The sequence below is a fragment of the Hypomesus nipponensis genome, chromosome 3 (assembly GCF_054491055.1).
Source record: "Hypomesus nipponensis isolate SF chromosome 3, ASM5449105v1, whole genome shotgun sequence".
In the NCBI taxonomy this organism is placed as follows: Eukaryota; Metazoa; Chordata; class Actinopteri; order Osmeriformes; family Osmeridae; genus Hypomesus; species Hypomesus nipponensis.
The window spans coordinates 1,213,553-1,237,851 of record NC_140363.1 but is presented as its reverse complement, the minus strand read 5'-3'; the positions used below and the strand labels follow the sequence as shown (position 1 = coordinate 1,237,851).

At 51.8% G+C, this 24,299-nt stretch overlaps 2 long non-coding RNA genes across 2 annotated transcripts; both read left to right on the top strand.

Moving 5' to 3' along the window:
* The first annotated feature begins 2,932 nt into the window (after nt 1-2,932).
* LOC146298803 (uncharacterized) lies at nt 2,933-4,172 on the top strand. Its single transcript, XR_014734212.1, has 4 exons — nt 2,933-3,085; nt 3,221-3,279; nt 3,809-3,876; nt 3,949-4,172. It is a non-coding gene; the product is annotated as an uncharacterized LOC146298803 (long non-coding RNA).
* Nucleotides 4,173-4,194: 22 nt separating this feature from the next.
* LOC146298802 (uncharacterized) lies at nt 4,195-24,117 on the top strand. Its single transcript, XR_014734210.1, has 7 exons — nt 4,195-4,331; nt 4,646-4,758; nt 8,729-9,080; nt 9,495-9,559; nt 21,509-21,653; nt 23,789-23,866; nt 23,942-24,117. It is a non-coding gene; the product is annotated as an uncharacterized LOC146298802 (long non-coding RNA).
* The last annotated feature ends 182 nt before the right edge of the window (nt 24,118-24,299 follow it).

The window sequence follows — 24,299 nt, the reverse complement described above, 5'->3', positions numbered from 1 at the left end:
TACATTGTGAAAAAGCTAAACAAGTGCCAAAAGGGAAGACCCATAAGAGCATGCAGTTATACAAGTTACAAATTAAAACAACATGAACCACAAAAGTGCAGGACTGTACCTGTAGAAGACAATCAACAGTAACATATTTCACAGCGAGTACAAGACTTAGCTTCGTTATATCTAACCTAAAAGAGCAATGAGTCACTTAATAAGAGTCATTGTGATCCTGGAGGAAACTAACTAACAAGTCCAGCCAAGCATTCTTAAGTGCCGTTGTACTCCCGGAACAAGTGCGTCTTGAGCCTTTTCTTGAAGGTGGGGAGACAGTCAGTGTCCCTGATGGAGGTGGGGAGTTGGTTCCACCATTGGGGGGCCAGGCAGGAGAAGAGCTTGTGTTGGGACCGGGCAGTCTTGAGCGGTGGGACCACCAGGCGGTTGTCTGAAGAAGACCGTAGGTGACGGGTGGGGGTGTAAGGTTGCAGGAGAGACTTGATGTAGACGGGTGCAGTCCCGTTCACTGCTCGGAAGGTCAGTACCAGGGTCTTGAATCTGATACGGGCGTTGATGGGTAGCCAGTGGAGAGAGATGAGGAGCAGGGTAACATGGGAGCGTCTGGGTAGATTGTAGACCAGGCGGGCCGCCGCGTTCTGAATCCTCTGAAGAGGGCGGGTTGCACATGCTGGGAGACCAGCGGGCAGCGAGTTGCAGTAGTCCAACTTGGAGAGGACCAGTGCTTGGACTAGCAGCTGGGTGGAGTGCTCAGACAGGTATCTCCTGATCTTCCGGATGTTGTAGAGGGTAAATCTACAAGACCGGGAGACTACGGCGATGTGGCCCGTGAGGGAGAGCTCGTCATCCATGGTAACCCCGAGGTTCCTGGCAGAGGATGAGGGGGTCACCGTCGCAGATCCCAGGGTGATTGACAGATCGTGGGAGATGGAGGGTTTAGCCGGGATAATGAGAAGTTCAGTTTTGGCGAGGTTCAGCTGGAGGTGGTGCTCGGTCATCCAGGCGGAGATGTCTGCGAGGCAGGCTTCAATCCTAGCTGAGATCCCCGGATCGGTCGGGGGGAACGACAGGTACAGCTGTGTGTCGTCGGCGTAGCAGTGGTAGGAGAAGCCATGGGAGGTGATGATTGGTCCAAGTGAGGTGGTGTTCAGAGAGAAGAGGAGGGGTCCAAGGACAGAGCCCTGTGGGACACCGGTGGAGAGCTGGTGAGGGTCAGACAGTTTGCCTCCCCAGGAGACCTGGTAGGATCTTCCCGAGAGGTAGGATGAGATCCACTGGAGTGCAGTGCCAGTGATGCCCATCTCAGAAAGTCTGTAGAGCAGGATCTGGTGGTTAACCGTGTCAAACGCTGCACAAAGGTCCAGCAGCATGATGACGGATGACCTCGAAGCCGCTCTGGCAGACTGGAGGGCAGTGGTGACTGAAAGGAGGGCAGTCTCTGTGGAGTGGCCGGTCTTGAAGCCCGATTGGTTGGGGGGTCAAGCAGGTTGTTCTGAGAGAGAGAAAGTTAGACAGTTGGTTAGATACAGCATGTTCAATTGTTTTAGAAAAGAAGGGTAGCAGTGATACCGATCTGTAGTTCTGGAGGACAGCAGGGTTAAGGGAGGGTTTTTTGAGTAGAGGGGTAACTCTGGCCTGTTTGAAGGCAGAGGGGAAGGTGCCAGAGGTAAGAGAGGAGTTTAAGACATGGAGCAGAAAAGTTATGATAGAGGGGGAGATGGTTTGAAAGAGAGGGGAGGGGACAGGATCAAGTGGGCAGGAGGTGGGGCGATGAGAGAGAATGAGGTCAGAGAGCTCTGACTCGGACAGGGGTGAGAAGGAGTTTAGACATTTAGTTGGGTCAGTCATGAGTGGTGAGGGGGTAAGAAAGGTGGGTTTAGGGAACTGACTGCTAGTGTCGGAGACTTTTTCCTCAAAGAAGGAGGAGAAGTCGTCTGCTGTCAGGGTGGAAGGGGGGGGGTGGGGGAGGTGGGTTAAGAAGGGTGGAGAAGGTAGAAAAAGTTTGTGGGGGTTTGAAGCAGAGTTAATTTTGTTAAGAAAGTAGAGGGATTTAGCACTAGTTATGTGAGAAGAGAAGGATTTCAGGAGAGAGTGATACTTATCAAGGTCCAGACCGTCTTTGGACTTGCGCCATCTCCTCTCAGCTGCTTGAAGGGTGGACCGTTCTTCACGAATAACATCCGTAAGCCACGGGCAGGAGGGAGAAGATCGCGCAGGCCTGGTTGACAGGGGACAGAGAGTCAAGTGATGCAGTTAAAGTGGTTAACAGGGTGTCAGTGGCAGTGTTAGTGGGGTGGGACGAGAACTCGTCAATGGGAGGGAGGGAGGATGTTACAACCGAGGAGAAATGGGAGGGGGATAGGGAGCGGAGGTTGCGCCGGAAAGTTACGAGGGGAGGGGAGGTAGGAGGGGTTGGAGGGAGAGAGACAGAGAATTTGATAAAGAAGTGATCAGAAATGTGCAATGGGGTTACAGTGGTTAAGTCAGTGATACAGTTACGTGTCAGGATGAGGTCTAGCTGTTTGCCTGCCTTGTGGGTCGGTGGTGTGCTCAGCAGCGTCAAGTCAAAGGAGGTCAGGAGGGACAAGAAGTCGACAGCCTGCGTTCCCTGGAGGTGGATGTTGAAGTCCCCAAGGACTATCAGGGGGGTTCCATCATCCGGGAGGACGCTGAGGAGCATGTCCAGCTCCTCCACAAAGTCAGCAAGCGGTCCTGGCGGGCGATAAAGAACAATTAAGCATGCTTTGATAGGATTAGTTATCATCACATAATGGTGTTCAAATGATTTGGCAGTAAAGGAGAGTGGTGTGGATGTGTATTTAATATGAGGGGAAAGAAGCAAACCTGTCCCACCAGCCCGTCCGGTTGAGCGGGGTGAGTGAGTGAAGGAGTGGTTGACGGAGAGAGCAGCTGGAGTTGCAGTGTTCTCTGGGCGGATCCACGACTCTGTCAGTGCAAGGGCATGAAGAGAAGCCTGGGATGCAAATGCCGGGATGAAGTCTGCCTTGTTCACAGAAGACTGGCAGTTCCAGAGCCCTAAAGAAAGAGAAAGGGCAGGTGGAGAAGATCTGGATAGGTAGTGAAGGTTAGAAGTTGACCGTATATACTTTGTGACATATCTACGTCTACGGGTAGTGTAATGAACAGGAATGCTAAGGAAACACATGCTAGCTATGAATAAGTTCTAGGTAGAATATGATCTAATTATGAATATAAATAGGTTGATACTTATCAGAAGAGGTGATCCTCCTCGTCGGCCTTCCTCGGTGGACTCCGCAGGTAGACTCGTTTGTCTTTGTTCGACTGAGTGTTCTTGCGCCGAGGCTGCCAGACGAGGCTGCCTCTGTAATTAGTGACCCTAATTATGTAAACAAGGGTCAGGGTCTCACTCGGCGGCAAGTACCCTGAACAGATCTCTAGCTAGCTACTTAACTTAACGGCCTGGATAGCTGCTGTCTAACAGCCCTGCCCAGACACAAGAATTAGCAACAACACAACACAAAACTACAAGTTTAAGTCACTTACTTGGTCAGGAGGCAGTCACGACGTACATTCAGTAAAACACTATTCGCTCTGAATCTGGTTACAGAGTCAGGGCTATTTAGCTGCCTTCTACAATGACCCTAATTAACAAACAAAAACAATGGTTGGGTTTAGGCCCAAGAAAGGGGGCCAGTGGGCTTTATTACTTCAAAGAAAGAATCATTTGCCATAAATAAAATATATATACAAATGTGTATATAATAGGGAAGCTGGTTGACTAGGTTACACCTTGGTGTATGTGTATGTGTGGTACACTTGTGTCTAGGGAGCTGGACAGGAGTCAGCAGATGGAAGCCAGAGCACCACCGGAGCCAGGATGACCCTTAGGATAAGGTAAGTGCTTAGTATTCAATGAATATTTTTTGCCGTGTTCTGTCTCCTAATCCCATTTTCCCCTGACCACAGGTGTCAAGTGTCCAATTTCCTCAGCCCTCCTCATGGGCATACCGGGGAGTTCCAAACCTGCAGCCGGAAAGAGCCTTAGACCTAGGGTACAGATAAAGTAACTAATTAAGAATAAATATATCTAAATGTAAATATATATAAGAATCTGCCCCAAGTCACGGCCCTCCTCAACCCTGGATCTAAGATATGGGTAGACTGCAGGTAAATATCCCAGTTGTAATGAATTAATTTGAACACTAGATGGCATAATTGTCAAGTGTTGAAACTAGAACCTCTCATTCAGGCCCAGAGGATCAATCGTACCCAATTTCTTAATCCAACCTCTCTCTGTCTGTTGACGCTGGACTGTGGACCAACTGGGATTGCTCTCTGCGCCTGAAATGGTGAGTTTATCTACGGAGTGCTCTAGAAAGTGTCGATATAGGAGTGTTTTGCCAAGGCCCTTTCCTATATGATACAAGTGTTGTTTCAAGCGAGCCCCCATAGAGTTTCTAGTCTCACCCACATAGAACATTTTGCATAACCCACACTGCATGACATACACAACATTGGTGGCCTTCAAATCCAACCTCTGCCACACTGGTGTCCCTAATCCTGAATTTTGTTTAAATAAATACTTGTGGAACTTTAATGAGGTATGTAAGGTATGATGTTTGGTGTCCTTTGTTAACTTAGAGTGTACTAATATGTCTCCCAGATTCCTGTTCCTCCTGTATGCTGAGATCACCCGGATGTCCTGGAGGGACTCCATCTCTTCTGAGGCCATCTGAAAATTGGTTTTGATGGTCTTACAGAAGGTCACCATAGCTGGTGAGTAGGTGCATACCAAGGGGACTAAAAGGCGTTCATCTACAGCTTTCTCAAAATTACCATGTTCTAAAAAGACCTGTTTGACCTCTGTTTTAATACTCCTCAGAAACCGTTTGCTGTAGCCTCGTGGCCCTAATGCTTTAAACAGAATCCGGGTAGACTTTTCTACATCCTCCGTGAAGGAACAGATCCTATGGAATCTGATTAGGGTTAGGGTTAGGGGGGTTAGGGTTAGGATATGTATTCAGATGACCCCATCGCCAAGCAGTTCAGTGCTTCGACCCGCATAGGCTAAGGGTAAATGCACAAGTATTCTAGAGCCATGTAGATCTTCCACCAGAGGGGGTAGGGGAATAGACCCCCTCGAGGACCCCAAAGGAGTCCCAGGCCTGTAGACCTTGTCACGCTCGCTCCCGAGGTAGGTAAATGCCTAAGCACTAAGAGGACGTGAGCAACCGACGGGTACATGGATAACCCACCCCCGTATCCACTGATGGACGTGTGCGCACCAGGTCTAAGCAGGAGCATGCTCTGGAGTCTTCTGTCCCCATGAGGGAGGCGTTCTTCTTATCCAATCCCAAGCGCGAGCGCCGAGGCGCGAAGCGCCAAGTGCGCGAAGCCAAAGGTGTCTTGTTTCGTCCTGTCACTCCTGTCATCTCCCCCCGAGTCTGGTCGGGAGGAGCGACTAGTAAAGCAGTAGAGCCGGTAGAACCGTGGCCCGAGGCCGGTGTGAAGATCAACCGTAGCCATGTCAGGGCTGCTTTAAAAAGAAGTGGTAGGGGTGGGCTGGACCGTAGCCTGGGCCTACGGCCGGAGGGGGTCAAAAGACTCCACCGTTGCCGTGTGATTGAGAGATTGAGAGGAGAGATGAGTTGGAGGGTGTGTGTGCGTGCGTGCGTTAGGCAGAGCAAGAGAGGGGGCTCCTCGGACCCAAAATAAAAGTGGTCAAAAACGCAGAACTCCACTCCCCGGGCGGTGCCTCCTGCAGGCCCATGCCACAACATTAAACAGAGATATGCGGAGCCCTGACCGGCCACGACTGCTGTTTCGCTCTCCTAAGAGCTTGTCAGGTGACAAAGTAAGAAATGAAACCACGTACGCAGGACAAGGGCCGGGCCTACAACTACAGACTATCAAGAACTCAGGGGTGACAACCACAAAAAGGGGGGTGTTCGTACCCCCTGTGTCCGTGGGCGCCCAACCAGAATCGGTCATCTCAATTAATCATCTAGTGAAAAGAGGATAGAGGAGAGAGAGAGAATATATTGATGGAGAGTGTGTGTGTGTGTGTGTGTGTGTATGCTAGATGAGGAAACCAGGAAGGATCTGTAGAAGAAAAAGTGCACAGATTAGGGTGGATGCAGAACAGTAACGGATCTGTGGAGGAAAAAGTGTAGGGATTAGAGATAGGAGGGGGGGCCCAGAGAAAGCCGTAGACACTGAAACCACAGGCAAGGTCAGAAGGGGGTAGGGTTAGAGCAGAGGAGGGTTTGGGGTCAGGCAAGAAGCAGGAGGGGTTGAGGTAAGGGTAAAGACAGGGGGTCAGTAGAAGAGGGGACCCAGATACAAGACTTAAGTTTAGGTAAGAGCAGGGAGAGCAGAGTAAGAGAAGTGGACAGGTGAGGAGACAGGAGACTCAGGAGGGAGCAAACTGAGAGAGAAAGACCCAAGACAAGCAAAAAATTGAAAGGAAAACAAACAACACCATCCACGTGGGAAACCTAGAGAAGAAAAAAACGTGTGTGATAATCAGTATGGGATGTGGGTGGACAGGAGAGAAGAGATCCACGACACGAGCGTGGAGGTGTGATGGAAGGACTCACAGATGGCCCCAGGAGGAGGAACGTTGAGGAAGTCCAGTCCATGCCAGTCCCGAGCGTTGACAGAATCCAAAGAGAGCAGGTCCACTACCCAGAGGTCAAAGGTCAGAGGCTCCCAAAGGTCAGCGCCACACGCACGTCAGGTCCTCCAGACACAACAGCCACCTACGGTGCAGGGTGTTTAAGGGTCACGTCCGATATTCCCCCAGCCTGGCAAAGGGTCACAAACTGATCTTCCCCCGCGCGCACACACCACCCATACAAACAGAAGTGCCCGGCCCAAAACCGTTGCCCAGGCTCCAGCCATAGGTTTAGGTACTCAGGTCACATCCGATATTCCCGAGCACCACCACCCCTTTCAGCAACACCCCAGCAACGGTACACCAAGGCTCCTGCAGTGAGCCAGAGGCTCCACAGGAGGCCCGAGCATCCAGGGGTTAAAAGACGCGACCGTAGAACGCGACCTCCCAGAGCCAAAGGCCAGAGACGGTCAGAGAGCAGAGACTGTCCAGTGGATGATGCCATAGAGAGTCGGTGGAGCAGCTCAGTTTATGTAGTTTGACCCAGTGCGGACACGTCCTCCCAGGTCCCAGGAAGGACGGCGGGTAGATGAAACCGAGCTGTGAGCATGGTCAGCCCGGGGTTGAAGATAAGCGCAGTGCAACACAAACGTAGGACCCGTCATGGTAGAAGTGAATTCAAATCTTCAGGGATGCGGTCAGACTACCGTTAACGGGTCTCCCGATGACAGAGAACAACTGGTTCCACACTACGCCAGATCACCGCCCTGAGAGGTCCTCCCCCTACGTACTGCTATTAGGCCTTTCGTTGATACCCTAGCAGACAGACACCCCCGTCTAGAACAGACGTTTGCGGAGTGAATGCGGAGGACGTCCAGGACAGTTTGTCGATTGAGGCCTAGATAGGAAGAGAGGTCAGATGCGTAGTGCAACGCATCAATGATGGTGTGTTTTGCCCATGACAGGAAGTGCTGTCTCCCTCCCAGGAGTCTCGTCATCGGCGTAGCGTGGCTCGGTGGTGTCCTGCCCCGGGTAGGCGTGGCACCGGGGGGAGCGTGGCCTGGTTCACACCCATGGATCCAGAGAGACCGTCTGGGGGCGGGTTCAGGACACGTCCACGGCCGGTCCAGCGGACACAGGAAAGCTGGGCCTGACACTCCATGATGCGACGAGACCCGTTCCGACTGCGAGCGTAGGCCCCGTGCCGTCTCTAGAAGACGGGGGAGGCCGAGAGGAGCGGAGAGGCCAGAGGTCAAATGGACTGCCCAGCAGGTCGAGCCCCCTGTTTAGGGGGCCTTCTTCTGCGGGGGCGTGGTATAGTTGGGGGCAAGGCTATAGCAGGGTGGCTTCCTGACCGTCAGTGGTGCAGAGTACATCTCCGTTCTCCAGGCAGAGGGCGGCGTGAGGAGAGGAGCCCCCCACAGCTCCCAACTGGACCCCAGCTAAAATAATGTGTTGTGTGTAAGGGCGTGCGAGGCCCGGTCCCCTTGAGACTATAGCCGTATACCCCGTAGAGGCGATTCGTTGGCCCGCCCGCTGGGTCTCCAATGTAACCGCGAGGATATGGCAGGATGAGATGAAAGGCCGTGAGTTGTCACGTGCAGTTACGCCATTTCAACACCGTTTCCCTCGCTGAGTCGACCCCATTGTAAGCCGGTCTCCTCCCAATCCCACGAGGACAATCTTCTTCGTCTGCACACTGGTGCGAGACAGTGCCAACACTCACAGTCCGTGTCCAGCCCAGGGAGGACCGAGGCACGCTCGAGGGGGAAGCGTCCATCTTCCAGACTACGTTGTGTTACACGTGGGTTAGGGTTAGGATATGTATTAGGATGACCCCATCGCCAAGCAGTTCAGTGCTTCGACCCGCATAGGCTAAGGGTAAATGCACAAGTATTCTAGAGCCATGTAGATCTTCCACCAGAGGGGGTAGGGGAATAGACCCCCTCGAGGACCCCAAAGGAGTCCCAGGCCTGTAGACCTTGTCACGCTTGCTCCCGAGGTAGGTAAATGCCTAAGCACTAAGAGGACGTTAGGGTTAGATTTGTGTAAAGGTCTTAGCCCAATCTAGGGCTAGAGTTGCACTGGCACAAGTCTTATGATTATATTTAATGTTTTTTTCATCCCCAGGAAAAAAGGTGAAGAGGAGGATTAAAATATTCCCATCAAGGTAGGTATCCTAGTAGGTAAGTATCTGTATTGATCTTTTTTCATTTTTTGTCCTGCAGGAACTCTTCTGCCCCTGGTATGTGCATATATACACTTTTTTTCCCCCTTTGATTCCTGATATTGTTAACCAACTTTTTCTCTTTCCTCAGGAATCCCTCACCTCCCACCCAGAAGACAGCAGGGGGTATCCAACCTTTAGATGTTTATATTAGTAAATCACTAATCCATAATTTAAACATTTTTTCTGCGGTTTCAGGGGTCCAGAGAACTGGATCCCGTCCCATCACCTGGAATTGGCGTTTATCCATCTCAGGTAAAGTTTGAAAAGGAGATTCATTATCAATATAAGAATTAAAAGCGTCAAATAATTTTTGCTGGTCCTCAGCCAACCTGTCTGAAAAATTTACGAATGGCACGTAGATCACTGCTTTGGGAAATTGTCTTAGACAGGGTTTCCCAAGCTGCTGCATCTGTTTCACAGTGGTCATGGGCTTCTGTCTATCCAGACAGTTAACCATCCCCACTGACAAAATTACATTCTCTGTGTTTGGGTTCGGTGTCAGCTTCTCCAGCATCCCCCTTAAGTGATGGCAGTTTGCCCCTGGAAAACTGTCAACCTGGATGTGTTCATCCTTAAAAGTGGGGATAGTCGAAAGATTCTGGTCCCCCACTACCACTATTGGGTTTCACTACGTCTATATTCCACTCATGTATTTTCCTCCAACAGGTCGGATGGACAACGGGCTCCTCTCTAGGAAGGACCTTTGGCCGTGACTGGCTGAGGGCGTGACGGTAATTAGGGTCAAGGGGAAGGGTAAGGGGGAGGGGGGAGGGTTGGGGTGAGGTATGGGAGAGGAGGGGTTGGGGTTAGGATAGGGGGTCAGGCAGGGGTTGAGTCCCCTGTCCTCCACCATGGGGTTTGGGTTAGGGTTATAAATCAGAGAATCCCATCACCCTGACAATTCCCGAGGAAAAGCAGAGGTCGAGGTCAAATGCACGGGCACTGCCAGAGCCGAGGACCACAAACACGAGGAGACAAGGGGCTAGGCCCCTCCAGCCTCCTGACACAAGGTGCAGGTCGGCACCGAGAAAGAGAGAGAGAAGAGGAGAGGAAGAAAACCTATGCAAACCAAGGTCAGGCACATGGATTTCCCATCCGTATCCACCAAGACACGCCAGTGAGTTAGAATCAGCAAACCGACAATGGTACAGGGCCTGCTCACAAACAGCACGACTGATAGCAATGACTGTGGCGATGAGGACAAGAATAACACTAATCGTTACACTAATCACAGATAATGACAAAATTATGATGAACAGGAGAAGCATCATTACCAGGGTCCGTCCCGGAAGAGTCGACTGACAAGGCGGAAGACCAGGCAGGTCCCCCGATGACAGTCGCCAATCAGGCCAGGCACACTCCTCCTGAGATGTCCGTGTGTGTGTGTGCGCGCATGCGTGCGCGCATGCGTGCGAGCGTGTTTTGGTGTTTGTGTGTATGCGAATGTAGTGCGAAAATAGAGGAGGTGAGGTGAGTGTTATCTAGGTGTTGTTTGAAAAAATGGGGGACGGTGACTGCAGTGGCTTCCGGTGGTGATGATGGTGGGTTATGACTGAACCTATTTAAACCGAGCTGCCAACAGTCAGGGAACGAGAACAAAGTAGCAACAGTGGCTAAGGGAGGAGACCTACTTGGGCTGTTGCAAGCCTTTATTTGGGCGCTTGCGAGGAAGCAAAGGGGATGTTCGGGAACTAGTCAGGGATCTGGGCTGAGACCTTGGTCGACTCTTCTGAGTCTTTTTAACCACAGGGGCGAGAGAGGGAAAAGGAGGGGTGCCCGAGGCCCTAGGGACCAAATTCAAGGGCAAAGGGTTGAGACGGGCACTTTCAGGTATGCTCACAGTGGAAGAGGGCGGCGAGGACGTCTGCGTGAGGACCCCTGGCGTGAGCAGGGATAATAAAGCCATTTCGGCATCATCCTCAATACGGGACCAGGAGGGGATCAGGGAGGAAGATGAAGATAAACGGTCGGGGGGAGGGGGTGTAGGGGACAAGGATAAGGAGTCCCAATTGGACATTAGGTCCTCAGCCAAGTCCCCAGCCACCTCGGCCTTAGGGGCACGGGTGGAGAGGGTCTCAGTAGAAACCGAGGGGTTACGGCGGAGCCGTGACCCCGACGGCTTAGGCAGGCGCTAAGCCTTAGGTGGCAAAGGCTGAGAAAACGTTGCCACTTCGTCTGCGTTGATAGGGCTCCAGTCCGACTCGAGGTCAATGACCTCGGACTGGGCCGGTGCCGTAAGGGCCGTGGCAGTTGTGACGGCCACAGTGGAAGAGGAGGCGGTGGCCGAGGTCGCTGTGGGGATCCTGAGGAGGGGCGGGGTTGAGGGGGGGGCCGAGTGGACCTGGGCAGTGGTCCGAAAGGTCTTAGTGAGGGTGGAGTAGGGTGGGGCTTTGACCGATGCGGCAGGGGCGGTGGCAATGGCGTGAGCCCGGCCCTGCCTGTCATGGGGACCCGAAGCAGCCACCATAGCGGTGGCTGCCGCCGAGGCCTGTGTCTCCATCGGAGAAGAGGAGCCATCCGGAGGGACCAGGGCGTGGGGGGTCATAGAGACCTTACGAGGGACCGGCTGAGCCGTGGTGGACTCCTTCACGACCGGCGCGGCAGGGGCGGTGGCGTGAGCCTGGCCCTGGCTGTCGCGGGGACCCGGACAGCCAGATTTAACTGGTGGCTGCCGTCGAGGCCTGCGTCTCCATCGGAGAGGAGGAGCCATCCGGAGGGAACAGGGCGTGGGGGGTCATAGAGACCTTACGAGGGGCCGGCTGAGCTTTGGTGGCTGAGACGGGAGGGAAATAGGGTGAATGAGGGCCAGAGGGAAACACCTCCTCAGGGAGGAGGGCCCGGGACTCCTGTAGGACTCTCTGAGGGATAGGTGCAGAGAGGTCCTGGGTGGCCCAGCGGACGCCAAGCTCCCAGACGTCCGTCCAGTTACGCAAGGCGGAGAAGCGCTGGGCGAGAAGGCGCGAGGCCGTGCCTAAGGCCGACGCATAATGGCGTGAAAGAATGGAGTAGTTCTCTCCAATCCAGGACGCCGCACTCTGGTGCAGCTCCTGGAGACTTTGGGCGGAAGGGTAGTATGGTCTGTAGAGGGAAGCAAATTCCTCCACCTTCCGGTCATACCCGGGAGGGGGGATGCCGTCCTCCAAAAAGGAGCGGACCTGTCCCAGGTGGAAGGCCGTCTTAACCAAGCGGCAAACCAATTTGGCCGCCGCTGTAGTGCGGGGGCCATACGTGGTGGTGGACTGGGTTCGGGAGACGGCGTGAAGGTCAGAGGAAAGGGTCGGGACAGGGCCACTGACCGTAAGGGTCCTACGCGGAGTCAGTGCCAACAGCGCCGGGAGAGGCACAGGAACAGAGACTGGGGCAGGAGGCGAGGCAGAGATGGCCAGGGTGGGGGCTGGGATAGAGGGGGCTGCGCTAGACGCGGGTTCGGGGTTACTAGGGAGAAGCGTGTTGGCGGCCAAACGTTGCTTGTAACCCCGCTATGCAGGGGTACGGCGTTTGCCACCGCGGCGGCGAGGATGTCGGGGAGTTAAGGAGGCAGGCGTAGAAGAGGCCGAGGAAGGCGAGGGCATGTGACCACGTGGGAGAGCCCCAGCGTGAGGGTGGGCCGTAAGGACCCAGTAGCGAGGGGGGGCCTGATGGGATGGGGGATAAGCTATTATGCGGGGGCAGCGGATAGTCGTACTCGGCCGCATACTCGTAGGGAGCTGGGGGACGGCCATTAGACTGTGGCATATGAGCGGGATAATGCGGGTCGGGGGCCATAAGGACCCAGCGGGGACCAGCATCCGCATTATGCGGAAAGGGATTTAACTGGCGTGGAGGGAGAGGAGGAAGATATGGGTGTGGTCTACGGGTGTGTTGGGTGTAGTGAGATGTAGCCCAACGGCGTTGGGATGGAGGAGCCATGCTGTGGAGGAAACGAGAGAATGGGAAGGAGGAGAGGGTGGAGGGGGAGACAAGACAAGGGGTCAGAGGGGAACAAAATGGACTACGCGGTCATGGGTGGACGTGGGTGAATGAGAAAAATAAAAAAGCGTGTCAGTGAGTGGGTGTGATACCTGGCCGAGTAGCTAACCTAATCTGAAAAGCTAAGAAAGGGCCTGCCTGAAAGAGAGAATAATTATACCAAATCTCGGTTGTCCGCAGAGTAGAGGTCATCAGTGGAAGGAAAACTGGAAAGGAGGTTAAAAAAGCAGAGGCGCATGAGCGCCATCTGGAGGCTGTGGGAGGAGGCCAGGCACACTCCTCCTGAGATGTCCGTGTGTGTGTGTGCGCGCATGCGTGCGCGCATGCGTGCGAGCGTGTTTTGGTGTTTGTGTGTATGCGAATGTAGTGCGAAAATAGAGGAGGTGAGGTGAGTGTTATCTAGGTGTTGTTTGAAAAAATGGGGAGGGATTAAAGACAGACACATTTAAAATGTCAGGAGAGAGAGAGAGAGAGAGAGAGAGAGAGAGGGAGAGAGAGAGGCACAGAGTAAGAGGCGTTCATCACTAGAACAAAGAAAATTCGCAATCCAAGAATGTGAGCCATCGCACTCTGGGTAGGGTTACCTGCTTTAATCCCGACCAGAATAAACAGAGCGCGAGCGATGGCCCCCGAATCGCGACCGGTTTCGTCCATTACTAGGCTAGGACTCGTCAGGCGATAACCAAATAAAACAGGGAAGCAGGCAAATCTGGGCGTCCTACGACTACAGATCAACAGAGGCAGCCTGGTTGACACAGAAGATGCCAAAAAAGTCAAAGGCGCATCACTTGTCCCCCAGGTGGCCTCCGGTGGTCCACCAAAAGCGGTACTCGAGTTTAAACCAAAGCTAGGGAAAAGATGTGAGGTGAGAGAGACAAGAGAGAGAGAGCGAGAGAAAAAGAGGGAAGGAGGAAGAGAACATTAACAAACCATTTCAACAATGAATTATCCGGATCTGAAATTGAAGAAAAAGAGTCAATGTTAGGGTTAAAAGGAGCCGTCCTGGTTGTCAATGAGAACTAGATGAGAGAGAGAGAGAGAGAGAGAGAGAGAGAGAGGAAGAACTGCGTGCATGTGCAAAATGTTGTAAACATGAGAAGTGAAATGAAGTCAAGTCAGAATGGAAAGCTAAAAGGAAAATGAAGAAAAAACCAGACAGGTGAAAGTTAAAATCAATTAGGGGTCAAAGGTCAAAAGGTCAAGGCAGGCCCATAAGGGGTCCGGTTAAGTTTAGAATGGGCCCAACGTTAGGTGTAATCTAAACAGAAAGGAGAGGTCGAGGGCAGAGCAAGCTCACAGTAGGGTTGGGTTTTAGGTACAATCCAGCCTATTAAAACCAATGCCAAATATAGGGGTCAAAGGGTCAACACAGGTCCATAAGAGGCCCGGTTGTGTTCAGGGGTCACAACGACGGTTGAGTTTAGAACGGGCCTGAGGTCAGGCTTAATCTTAACAGAAAAGAGAGGTTGAGTTAAGAGCAGGCCCACAATGGGGTTGGGTTTTAGGTATAAGACCAGAGATCAAAAGATGCAGGAGGCAAAAGGCCAGAGCAAACAAGCAAGTCAGCGCGCAAGACAGCAAGGGTTAGGGTTGGGGTTAGGGTTAGGTTTGAGGTCTGAGAATCCCCCGAGCCCAGTAGTTCAGTATTTCGACCCACTTAGGCTCAGGACTGAGGCCCGCGCTATGCCAATGCTGAGTCATCCACCACATCCGAACAGGGGCTAGGCCCCTCCAGGAACCCCGAAGGGAACCCAGGCCGAGTACCTCTGAAACGCTCGCCACTCGACACAGGGTGAGTGAGGAGCACTCAGAGGGATAGTAGTATATGTAAATTATACAACCAGAAACTATGCATAATCTATAAGCAAGAGTCGAGCACATGGATAGCCGTCTCCTTATCCACCAGACATGTTCAAATAGCAGGGTCAATACGGAAGCATGCTCAGAGTCAGAAAAGTCCCTTAGTGTGGATTAAAAGGTCCCGCAGTCAACAGTTGTGATGAAAAAATCAGAGTGTGGAGGGTCTCCATATGTAAATAACGAAGGCCTCTTATAGTTCCCTAGTTAGTGTGGAAAGTCTTAGGTGACAGGTGCAAAGTCCTCAGGCGACTAAAACGATGAATAATCTCTCCACACTTTCAATCCCTGAGTGTTGGTTATTGTCCATATAATAGATTTTCATCAGAGTCCCGACTCAGAGGGGGTCGTGGTAAACATCATCAGAGATAAAACAATTTGTGAGCATTCTATTGTCCTAATAATAACACATCCCAGGGTCCTTGATCTCAGGGGTTCAAGGTAAACACCACGGGGTTTATAATGGATGTTTGGATTGTCACTAATAGGTTGATTATCCCCAGAGTCCACAGTATCCCGGGGATCCGAGGTCCACGTCCCAGGAGTTAAAGGATTCATCAGTATTACTAATATAAGTTGCTAATCACAAGGGAAACTGTCCTCCTGGGGACAGGGTAAACACTCTCGTCATAGTATTACTGGGATAAGTTATTGTCCTGAGGGTCAACGTCCTATTGTGGACGGAGTAAATACCATAATTACAGTATTATTAGTAGAAGCTATTATCCCAAGGGTCCCTGTCCTCCTAGGGACAGAGTAAACCGCCTCAGAATATACACAAGTCATTAATTGTATAAAATAAGGTTATATATTGATTGTAATTGTAATCCTTAGAGTCCCGACCCCTAAGGGGTCAAGGTTAACGTCCTCAGATTATAATAGGCCAGTGGTAATAGTAGATAATAGAGAATGTTGTCAAATAGGAGTCTGAGTGCTGTGATCAGTACAGGGTCCAAGCATTGAAGATATCCCTGTCGCACTCGTTGTCCAGTGAAGACTAAGGTCATATACTCAGGTGCGAACGTTAAGGCCCCAAGGATATAGGGAGGAGAGCCTCCATATCCATTTTCTCTCGCCAGCCTGTCTCTGTCTACGCGACCACTCCTGGTTGTGTTCTAGGCCGCTCATGCTAAGAGATCCGGCTCCGTGTCTCAGGAAGTGGGGGACCAGGTGCGAGTCTAGTTTGCGGTGGTTATTGATATTATAGAGTTGTTGGGTGAGGCGTTGTTGCAGAGAATTACCCGTCTCGCCGAACATAGCGCAGGCCGCATGCACTGCACGTGATTACATACACTGCGTTACAGGTCGACAGTGGTAGGGGGGCTATTGTGAGTCTGGCCTTGAGTGTTCGACAGTGAATGGCAGCTAGTGGTGAAAAGTTCGTGTGCGACGGCGGCGGAACCCGGCTGAGTGGTCTGAGACCACTTCGGACCAGGAACTCTCCAACACTGCGGTTTTTCCTATAGGCCGAGATGAGGGTGGCTCCCTCCAATACGCCAGAGCCTCTCAGGTGCTGAACGAGGTTTTGTTTCAGTTTACGGTTCAAGAGCCGAGTACGGCGTCCGAACATGGTCACCAGAGGGATAGAGTGTGTTTCCTCATGCTGCGTGACTTCCAGAAAGGTCCTAGAGACCTCACGTAGGAGACAGCGTGGATAACCTCTCTGGGCCAGGACCTGGTAGAGGGTTTTTTTTGGCTGCCAGGAAGTCACTGTGCTGTGTGCAGATTCTGTGGAAGCGTAGTAGCTGTGACTTGACTACCCCAGGGAACGTGTGTTTCGGGTGGTAGCTGTCTCTGTGCAGCAGGGCGTGTGTGTCGGTCTCCTTGAAAAACACTAACGTCCAAACAGTGGGACGTGGGGAAATCCACTCCTTTAAAGGTAGTGGTGTCCAGAAAATCCATACTGTTATCACTGAGTACATATTTGACCTTAATAGAATTGTGATGAGAGTTAAGGATGTTGACAAACACAGTAAAGGCTTCCCTGGAGTGTGGCCACACTCCCCAGATGTCATCTAAGTATCTGAGGTAGTGTGAGGGTTGGAGGGGGCATTTGGGAAGGACCGTAGCCTCCCACATTGCCATATAGATGTCCGCATAGGCGGGAGCAAACTTCTTCCCCATAGCTACGACCTTGAGCTGGAGGTAATATTTACCGTTAAACTCAAAATCGTTTCTAGTGAGCGCGAGTTCAAGCAGCTGCATGATATACCTGTCCGGGCGGCCTTCCGCGGGATTCAAGGTGAGTATCTGCTGAACTGCTCTCAACCCCTCAGGTGCTTCTATGTTAGTGTAGAGGCTGTCCACATCCATAGAGAAAAGTAGGTCGTTCTCATTGAGTCTCGCCGCCCTAACTTTGGCTATAAAGTCATATGTGTCCTTGACATAGCTAGGGTGTTGTTTGGACAGCGGATTGAGAAACGAGTCAATATACTCCGCAACGCCATAGGTCTCGCTGCCACAGTCCGATACAATTGGTCTGCCGGCAGGGGTCAGATAGGGGAGGGGCCAGGAGGCTGGATCCTTATGGATTTTAGGTAGGAGGTAGAATTTCCTAGGTTTGGGTTCCCCCTCCCCCATCAAATATAACCTTTGTCTGGGTGCTAGATAGCCCAGTCCCACCAGTAACACGAGGATTCGATCGATCTCAAAGGCCGTGGTGAACAGGGGTTTGTCTAGTCTGCGGTAGTATTCAGGCATGTTGAGTTGCCTCTCTGCTTCTCATATGTAATGCGCTCGGTCCATTATAACCACTGCGGAGCCCTTATCCTCTGGCTTAATGACAATGTGCGGGTCTGCCCGCAGCTGTCTTAAAGCCACCACTTCCTCACCAGTGAGATTGAGGGCTTCCGCGTCAAGGTTGGGGAGAGAGTCTACCGAGTGTAGGTCCGCCTCCACCAACGCAGGTATCACGGGAGGTAACTGGCTGTCCTTGGGAGTCCAACGTGACTTGGGAAAGAAACGTGGACGCTCTGTTATATCAACAGGTTCTCTGTCTTCAAAATAGGTGGCCAGTTTGACTCTGCGGTGATATTCGGCTATCTCGAGGCATAAACGACTTCTGCCGCCCGCGGCAATATTGAGAGTAGGTACAAAAGAGAGGCCTCTAACTATAGGTCGCGCTGCGCTAACGTGGGTCTAAAGTGAGAGGAAAGTTTGATCAGGCCTTTGCTCACCCCCTGGGCTTGGTCAGAGGGTCCACTTAGTTTAAATAATTGAGCCAGTGCGCGCGCATAGCCGTCCCAGTGGGCGTTGTCCAGTGTATATTGTCTCTGCCGGTACTGAAGGACTCGGCAGGTAGCAGCGGGATGACGGGCACGTGTGTGGTCAGGTAACGGTTGAGACTATTGATTGTTTCTTTCTCGAGCGCCGACAGGCCAGGAGACATATTAATCAATGGTATGACGATGGACGCGTGAGGAAAGGCCGCCGTGGCTTTTGTGAACATGGTCATGGCCTGCTTAGTAGAGGTGTCGATGCCAGTGGAGCGGTTGTTAAGGCCGAAGGCTAAAACTACCCGTTTAACATGCAGGACTGGGGCCGAGATTTTGGAGAGAATGCTGATGGCGTGATAGAGCCTCGCTCCGGGATAACAGTCAATTTGTAACGTCCCTACGTTAAAGGCTGGGAGCCGATGGAGGTTCGAGTCTCCCATTATTATGGTGTCTTTCACCGGAGTTAGGCTCCACCTGTGTTTGTTGCCGTTGTGTTTGTGCTTGGTGTATTGTGTCAGCTGTGGCGCGACGGTCGTGGTGTCTGCGTCCGTGTAACTGGAGCGGTATTGAGAGGTGCTATTCTCTGGGCCCCCAGTAGGGAGGACCCAGGTGCGGGCGTCATAGTAGCCGCCACCGCGTGTACCGGTCGAGAGTCGTTTGAGTTGGACGGATTTATGCTCCGGGCCTCCAGAGAGGAGGAACCGGGTGCGTGTCAGCGACCGCAACCGCAGAGTCGACCGAGGGAGAACTGAGCAGAGTGCGTCTCCGGGCCCCCAGGAGAGAGGGACCGGGTGCGGGCGCTGGGGCGGCAACCGCTGTGGTGATCGGGATGCTCGGAGAGCCAGAAGAGAGAGGAGGATCAAAGAGATCAGTAGAGTGCGTGAGGTCCGCCAGCAGAGCCTCGCGCATAGTGACGTCATCAACCTCGTCCTCAGAGGAGTGACCCAGTGAAAACGTCGGTGACAGCGGTGCGAGAGGAGAGAGAGGTTTAGAGGCAGACGTAGAGATAGGTGGTGGGCGTAGCGAGGGCCCAGAGGCATTGGGGTCGCCCGTGTCCAGAGCTGTAGCTAACCCAGAGAGAGAGGGTTCACTCTCCTCCATGAGGGGTGCTCTCAGCAGCGTACGTAGGGCGGCAGGAGATGCGATTTGAGGAGAGAAGGTCGCGAGTTCCGTTGTGTCTAGCTGACTCCAAACCAGATCGTCCGTGTCAGAAACGTCCATTGGAACAGGAGCCGGGGAGAGCGTGGTGCGATTGAGGGTTCTGGCCGCACCCAGGATCGGATCAGGGAGGGCCAGAGGCTCCTCAGTCTCGGCCCCGAGGCTCGCCCGTGTTACCGTGGCCGTGGGTTCTACGCGAGGTGGGCGTGGCGGAAACAACGCGCGTGGTATCATGGAGGGCGTGGTCATGGGTCTGACAGGCCTGGCTGCAGAGACCGGAGGAGCCCAGGTTGCGTTAGCCGCAGAAGACGAAGAAGGAGGAGGATGAGCAGCAGAAAAGACGTCAACAGGCAGAGAGGACATGGCTTGACGTAGCGTCGCCTGAGAGATTGAGTTTCCCAGATCGCGAGTGGCCCATCTAACCCCTAACTCCCATGCATCTAGCCAGTTGGTAAACGAGGCAGAGCGCGTCGCGAGGGTGCGAGTGAAGTCGTCTATGACATTGTGGTAGTGCTGCTCGAGCGACAGATATGAGTCCTGTATAAATTTGATTGGAGATCCGTTGGAGCTGGCTCCAGTGGTCGTGTGATGAGGACGACGGTCTAAACATTGTTGCTAATTCGTCTATTTTGGCCTGGAGCCCCGGTGGCTGTATGCCATCCGTGACATAGGCCTTGACCTCACCATAATGGTGTGTTGTTTTGATCAGTTTGCAAATGGTTTTACCGACCTCCGTCGTGGGTCTGCCGTAGATGTCGCGCGATTGCATTAACCGAGTATCTGTCGGATGACAACTGCAGTAGACCCGGCGGAGCGTCCGGAACGGAGACATTGGTGGGCGGGCGTAGTCGGGGTGATCTGAGGGAGGCTGATTACAGCGTCCTCGTCCCCGACTCGCGCTGAGGAGACCATGTTGTCCGCGAGTGTGCGCGCACGAGCTACGCGCCTCCTAATGCGGCATTCCGCTGGTGTGTGGGGTCGGCCACCGCGCTTGCGTCGTGTTGGGGTCACAGCGGGGCCACTGGAGGCCCAGTCCAGTGGTCCAGGCTGTGCCCTGTCGCGTCCGGATCGGGACTGGTGCGGGGGAGCATTCGTCTGTGCCCCGCGTGTTGCCCTGGGGGCACGTCGGGGCACTTGGTAGGCCGGACGGGCCGTAGTGGGGGTTCTGCGTCGCTCCCCAGGGGTACGCTGAGCCCTCTGGTGTGCCGCGGGGGCCGCAGTGGGGGTCCCTCGTGTTGCCCTGGGGGCACGTAGGGGCCCGGACCGGTGCGCCGAGGGAACCCCGCGTGTTGCCCTGGGGGCACGTCGGAAACCAGGAGAGGGTCTGGACACTGTGTGATCGCGTGTTGCCCTGGGGGCACGTCGAAAACCAGGAGAGGGTCTGAGCACTGTGTAATCGCGTGTTGCCCCGGGGGCACGTCGAAAACCAGGAGAGTAGCGGAAGGCGGGAGTCTCGCGTGTTGCCCAGGGGGCACGTCGAGGTGGAGACAGATCAATGCGTCGTGCCCTAGCATAGGTGGGGCCATAGTGGTGGTCGGTAGCGTAGGGATTATAATTAAAAGAAAAACCAGGTCGCGGGCCCGGAGCTTGAGATGGATCAGAAGGACCCCTATACATGGCCCCCACTCTGGGGTTGCCAGTGTCCTGCCAGGGCAGTGGATCCCTGTAGGGTTCCGGAGAACCACGGAGGCGGGGGCGTCCCCAGACCGTCTGACGGTCGTACTCCCAATAGGAGGGAGGGGCAGAGGGGTGGGAGATAGCTCCCCAATAGGTGTCACGGTCATAGTGGGGGCCGTATGCCCGGCGAGGATCCCTCCCACGGTGGCGGTTGGTTCCAGACATGCTATGAACGAGAGAGAGAATAAAACAGAGGGGGTAGACGTATGAGTGGGCGTCCTAGAGAATGCTAATCGTTATTATAAGGAACGGCGTACACTGATGCGAACCACGAGACGAGAGGATTCATACTAAGTAAACTAGTTGAGATTAAAAAGAGCGCGGGAGCATGGATTGAGATGCATCTAATGGGTGGAAGTGTATGGGTGCATAGTGAGTGAGTGAGTGAGTGAGTGGACCGGGTAGCTAACTTAATCTGAAAAGCTAAAAAGGCCTGACTGAAAGGATAAGAAGCTATACCAATCCCGGATGCAGATGTGGGGAGGACCCCGGGGAGGCGCGGGGCTGTGGGAGGAAGTGGTTAACAGACAAGACACCAGAGTGTCGTGGCCCTTTCCTCATCGCACATGAGTGCGCTGAAGATAAAGCCACACAGAGAGTTGTGATGGGAGAAAGTGATGCATGTGTGAGAGGGTTTGTGAGAGAGAGAGAGCAAGAGAGGCGCTTCCATTGAAGCAAATAAAAGTTGTAGTCAAAAACGCAGGACTCCATTCCCCGGGCGGTGCCTCCTGCAGGCCCATACCAGAAGTTAAACAGGGATATACGGGGTCCTAACTGGCCACGACCGGTTTCGTCCTCTCCCAGGACTCGTCAGGCGACGGAAATAAAAGATGAGCAGGAACCAGGGCCATCCTAGGCTACGAACCAAAGAAGGAGGATGGTGGTCCCCCCGGTGCCCTCCTGCCAGCCCACCAAAAGCGGTATTCAGAATTATCCGTCTAGGGAAAAGGTGACAGCGAGATAGATAGAGCACAGTCGTGTGTGCGTGTGTACAGAGTAGGTGCTATACAATGAGAAATAAGCCTGTTAGGAGAATAAAGTGTTATACATTAGACTATGCACACGGGTTAAAAAACGTGGAAGAAGACCTAGATCAAACTGTTGAGAGAAGAGAACGGGACCCACAGACCGAGGGGGAGAAAAAGAGAGAGAGAGTTATTGAATCTAAGGTTAAAGTTATCCAAAATATCATAAAAGACCTATGGTCAGGTAGAGCCGTTAGAAATCAATGACGGTGAGAGGTTAAGGAGCTGAATGTTGAGGAATTAAGATTAGGCTTTAGGGGTACAAAGGTTGAGTTTAGGTAAGAGGTCTCTAAATAGTTAGGGTTACGGACTTGAGATGAGGTATGGCTATCACTGGTTGAGGTTAGGATGATCTACAAGTAGGGGATATTAACTAGTTATGAGGCCTGAAAATAAGAAAAGAGGAGGATTTTAGGGTTGCGATCCTGTGATTAGGTAAGAGGCCAGGAAGTTGTAATAAAGGATTTATGTTCAGGCAGGCAGGGTAATTGAGGTTAAGATTAGGCTTTAGGGGTACAAAGGTTGAGTTTAGGTAAGAGGTCTCTAAATAGTTAGGGTTACGGATTTAAGATGAAGTATGGCTATCACTGGTTAAGGTTAGGATGATCTACAGGTTGGGGATATTAAGCTGCTATGAGGCCTGAAAGAGAGAGAGAGGAGTTTGAGGTAGTGGTCTATGTTTAGGTAAGAGGCCCAGAAGTTATAATAATGGTCTATGTTCAGGTAGGGCAGTCTAATAGAAACTACATAAGAGATCAGGGAACTAGATTAACTGACTTAATTATTGGGAGAGCTGTTGAGATTAGATATGGGTAAGTGTTTAGAGCGTCTAAGATAAGGACCTAAGGCAAAGTATAACCGTTAAACAGACGGGGCTAAGATAGTTTAAACGTTGTAGATAAATTGCCAAAGTACCTGATGGAGAGAGGGAGAATAGAGTGTTCCACCGTGTATGTGAGAGAGAGAGAGAGAGATCTGCAGGTCCCAGCGTTAGTAATTACCCAATGGCCGTTGCAGTGACACTTAAGGTCAAAGGCAGTACCTTGGAAACGTATGGTCAGGAGCCAGGGACCGGATGGTAACAGAGGAGCCTAGAGGAGAATTAATAGGAGAAGGTGTAAAATTAGTCTGTACGAAAGAGACCCAGGAGAAAAACTAGTGTATAACTAGGAGTAAATGAGAAAAGCGGGGGATAACATGGGGTATTTATGACATGGGGGACATGAGGGTATGACAACAGAGAGTTGGAAACAACTACAGTAGGAAAGAGGAAAAGTATAGCAAAATCAAGACAAGGTTGACAAGAGGGATAGTGAGAAGGAGAGTGAGACCTGATCACTGTTATAGTAAAGGAATAATATTATAAGAGATTAAATCTTTCTAAAGTAAATTGTGAATAAAAAGTGATACCAGATCACTGTCAAAATATGGCAAGCTATTGAAGTTGAGTGCTAAAGTAAATGATGAAGAAGTGGAAAAACTAGGGAAAAGAGTAAACCTCAAAATAGAGGAGAAAATGGCCACCGAATGTGGGCCTCGCATGGTAGGGCCCAGTAGGAGACCCCATGTAGGTCTAAAATGGCTGCCTAATGCAGACCACGTGTATCAGACTCCGCCAGGTGAGATTTAGGGGAACAAATTGGTAGGCCGCAGTAGAGCACATGCGCCATGCTCCAAAAGGGAGAAATTGTACTAGGCCTTAAAGGCCGCAAATGAGGCCCAGAAACAATAAAGGTAAGTAGAGTAAAATAATTACCCTATATATGAGGAGAAACAAATACAGTATAAATTGAAGACAATGTAAATTGTGGAATTGGGGTTATCCTATAATGGAAAATCCCCATTAGGACGAAGTATAGGTCAACTACGGCTAGCACCATAGCCTAGGGCCCGGAAAGCCTAAGTAACGTGGTCTTCAAGGTCGGGAATTAATTAAAACAAAAGAATATAGACATTACACAGTAGAAGACAAGGGGAGACACAATAGGATGGTGTATAATGCGTGAGAGAAATAATATGGAGTGCTATATGTAATTAATCAATGTTATGAAATTTGTAGGAAGCTACCATGAGCCAACCGGAGCAACGGAGGCTAATAGCTAATGATCGAGCGCGCACGGACATCGCATCGGAACGGGTAACAAGCGTAACATCGATACCAACGACGGTAAAGAAATTGAATAATTTTAACAGTTTCAAATGTAATTTATAGGATACTTACTGCAAAGTGGCGGACGCAGTGTATGGATGGTTCGAGGGGCAGCAGGCGGAAGCCCAGCAAGGCCTACAAGAAGTCGAGCCGAGGGTCGAAGAAGAGGACGTTGTGAATCGTGGAAGCGGAGTCTTTTTTTGGAGGAAAAATTATATAATAAAATGTTGTTTTGGAAATTTGGAGAATTATTCTTTTGGGTTTTACTGTTTGAAAGTACTGAGTCTTGAGATGTGAAACGGAGGTCGTAGTACACGGAGTGGTCGATGAGAAAAAAAAATGCTAATTTGGTTAAAGATGATATAATTAGTCTAATTGAAATGAAAAAAAAAAGGATTATTTATGTGATCAAACAAAGCTA